The 3,870-nt window shown below is 38.1% G+C and overlaps 1 pseudogene; it reads right to left on the bottom strand.

The window, feature by feature from the left end:
- Positions 1 to 617: 617 nt before the first annotated feature.
- On the bottom strand, positions 618 to 1,087 carry LOC105508006 (annotated as a pseudogene).
- Positions 1,088 to 3,870: the final 2,783 nt, after the last annotated feature.

A 3,870-nucleotide genomic window follows, 5' to 3' on the forward strand; every position in this document is an offset into this window, starting at 1 on the left:
ACAGTATTTGGCTATTAGCAGTTTAGTCACATGTACACAAAGATTATATCACATACAAACACTTAGTCCAAGTCATATATCACCAAGCTAATAGAAAAAGAATAGCAATTCCAAACATTTTGCTAGCACATAACTTTGCAACAAATTAAATTAGTAAAAAAAGAATCATGCAATTTTACATTTTTTGATGCTTGTTTTCAAGCTGCTACCAAATTTAGAAAATCACTTCCCTTTATAACAAAGGGCTTTCAGAATCTAAATATCAAATGAAATTCTAGCATTTAAAGAGTTTATTAGACACATACAATTACATTCAATGAAACTATGAGTGAGCTACAAAATGGAAAATTAAGAACTCACATTGATAAAACCTCAAACACATCTCAGAAGAAATTCAAGCTTTTTAGCTTAACATCTATATCTTTATCAACTTTTTAATGCAGAAGGACCCATTTTAAACACTTAGGTAATAAAATTCAATGTTTTATGCTAAATGCAGAGAATTTTATAGTCCACAGCATGATTTATAGTTACATTATCACCTTTCTTCCACAATGCTTACATTACTTCACAATTATAATAATTATTAAGCTATTGATATGAAGCAGAACACTTCCTCAAATTAAGGTACCTTTCGCTGTAGGTAGCAAAGACTGCCTTCCTGCGGTAAGTAAAGAAGTGACTCTTGAAATACTGGGTGGAATTTCTTTATCCAACATAGCACCAATGCGCTGGCAATACAACAGATATCAGGAGCCACATGCTTGTTGGACGAGACCAGTTCCTCATAGCTCCTGATGTGCTCACTGCCCTCCCAGTCCAACCTCTTCGGCAACAATTGGTACTGCTCCAACTCATGTACCAGCACCTGGGCCCCTCTCCAACACAGACCCGCCGAGAGGTACCGCGCGATGAAGAAGTACAGCTCCAACTCCATGAGAGGCACCAGGCCTCTGGTGGACGAGGCCTTCGCGGTGGCCGGCGTGTGGCGGGAGGCGGGAGCCAGCGTGTTAGCCAAGTGCGTGGGCCGCGCCGAGGCCTGACCGGGCCGGCGTCCCTTCTCCTCAGGCACGTACTCCAGCGCCATCGTGCCGTGCACGCAGCCCTAGTTCTTTTTTTTTTTTTTTTTTTCGCAATTGAATCAACTGGGAAGCTTTTATTTTTCTCCCAGGTTTATTGAGGTATACTTAACAAATATAAAATGTAAAATTGTATATATTTTTTAAAATCAGTATTTTCTTAAAAATTCACCGTTATATCCCTGAAACAAGAACTATCTCGGTCATCTTTGACTGTGCTCTCTCCTCAGCCCCTAAGTAGTTTCTGCTCATTCTTATCTCCACTATCACGATCATATGTCCTCTAATGTTTTTAAATCATCATTGTCCTCATCTACTATTTTCATTATCAGTAGTACAGCTTCATATATGAAAGGTAGGACAAGTGCTTGATTCTTTCTCATTATTTATCATCTTCACTGCCTTTTAGCTGATTTATTCTGGCAGAATTCTGACTTGTACCTTTCTTTTGCCCTTCCAGTTTATATTACATGTAGCTATCAGATTACTCTTTTCAATGCTCGGGTCTGACCAATTGCTATCACCCAATTATATTCAAAGCAGTCAAGACATTCCTTATAACCAAATGTGACTCTACCTTTCACCTGTATTTCCAAAGTACTTTTAAATTACACTTCTAAAGACAACTTAAAATTTTTGCTGCAATATAGATTAGGCTATATATGATTAGTGGACCATATTTTAGAATTAGAGCCAAAATTCTAGTGGCCACAGACTACAAAACCAGTTAAATAACACTTCTTATGGAAGTCTTACAACAAGGTTTATTTCTTTCTGGGCTTACCATGGTAATCATTTATGCTTGGTGAGAATGCAGTTTGTTAATGAATGGACTTGAGCGTTTTAACAGCCTAGATAAATCAATTTTTATTCAGATGGTGTTACTTTCTGAGAGTTATTTGCAACACAAACAACAAAACATGTCATAATAAATAAAACAATACATCATTAAGTTTTTGGTGGAAAAATCTGTTCAAGTTTTTTTCTTACAACAGTAATGCTTGTTATAAAAGTCTAATAATATAGAAATGTGGAAAGTCAAATGTGAAAGTCTCCCTTCACGAATCTCACAGCCGACCATTAATAATTAGATTTGTATCCTTTAACATTTTTTTTCTATGTACATAGAGGCATTTGAAATAAAAGAGCCCTTCATTATATTTCTGTTACAGAACCAGGAAGATCCTGATAAAGACACTGTCTGCACTCCACCCAGACAGTGGAGTCTATGCGCTGTTTCTGGGTTCATCCTGCAGCCTCAGTGTGTTTGCTGTAAGTCTGTCTGTCCTTGGGCTCCTGGAGGAGTTTTGCAGTGCACAGGTGATGGAAGTACTTGGGAATTGATGTCCCACTAGATCAGTCTGTAGTTAATGACTGGTGCATGAAGAATTCACCTCCAGAGCTCTTCTGGGATTTGGCTGAGGCTGGAACTTTGCCTCAAATTGCACCCTTGTTTGATTTCCTCTTCACTGTCCCATTGGCCCTCCTCTCTACAAGTGTCTTTGCAGCACTTTCTTCCTATCACCTGCATATAAATCCTTGTCTCAGGGTCTGCTGGTGGGGAACTCAGCACAGGGAAAGTACACAAAGAACTGAACAAAACTGACATACTTAAGGGAGAATTTGTGACTCTGTTTCAACTTGTCTTCAACTAAATGACCTCAGGCCTTACATAGGGCCATTGAAATTTCCCTATTAGAAATGTGGTTACACATTTAAGACCCTTAAAATTATAAAAAGAGATTTTAAATAGTGACAATTAAGACTCAACACCAAACATAGTGTATAGTTTTATAACTGTTCTCTGACTAAAGAAACAAATAAAACCACTCCTCATTATCAAGATCCTCCAACTACTTGCAATGCAGGAGGAGGCAACTTTATAACACAAAGCAGTGGAAAAAAATTATTTAAAAGTGATAGCGTATAATTAGATTCACATGACTTATGTTGTGGACTTTTAGAAAAGTGGTTAAGAGTTCTGTTCTGAAGTTACCAGGAAATGCTTCACTGCAAAGTTGAAATTGAAATTGAGTCCAGAAAGCTGTAGCATCTAGATAATGGAAAATCAGACATTCTGAATACTTGGTGTACTTTGGGGAAAGAAGGTGGCGTTAGGGGGAATTCTTTGACTAAAGCAAAAGATGTGGGTTCAGGAATTATGTTCTAATGAGTGTTATCTGGTTGGATAGGCAGGGTAGGGTCAGATAATGAATGGACCATCTCAAATGCTGGGCTAAGAAGTTTGGGCTTGATTAGAAAGGCTACAGTGAAAAAGCATACATGTTTAAGCAAATGGTGTGTTGAGGTTCTGTAAAGACTTACTTAGCTTTAGTGTCAGAGAATTAATTGTGACAGACAGAGGCTGAAAATTTGTTGGAAACTGCAAGTCTGTACAAGAATAAAACTCTAAATTTGAGGGAATGGCAGTGTAGAAATGAACACTAGCGATCATAACAAGAAAGTCAAGGGTGTGGGGTGAGAATAGGTGACATCTCCTGGATTTTCTCCTCCTATTCCTCCCCATTCCCACACTCTATTTTCTGCATACTTAGATTTGGGGTAAATTCTCATTGTATTTCTATGTCAAGACCTGAATCCCTCTGGATGGGGTAGTATATTATGTCAGTGGACAGTTAAACTCACCATCTTTTTTATTTCTTTTTGTTTTTTTAATCTGATGACTGAAGACAGCACCCCTCTTCATGTTTCAAAAGATCTAGTAAGGACTAATGAGAAAAATTTGAGAGGGCCCAGGGGATGCGTATCTATAGGTATCTCACACCACACG

Source organism: Colobus angolensis, unplaced genomic scaffold, assembly GCF_000951035.1.
Source record: "Colobus angolensis palliatus isolate OR3802 unplaced genomic scaffold, Cang.pa_1.0 Scaffold10, whole genome shotgun sequence".
Classification (NCBI taxonomy): Eukaryota; Metazoa; Chordata; class Mammalia; order Primates; family Cercopithecidae; genus Colobus; species Colobus angolensis.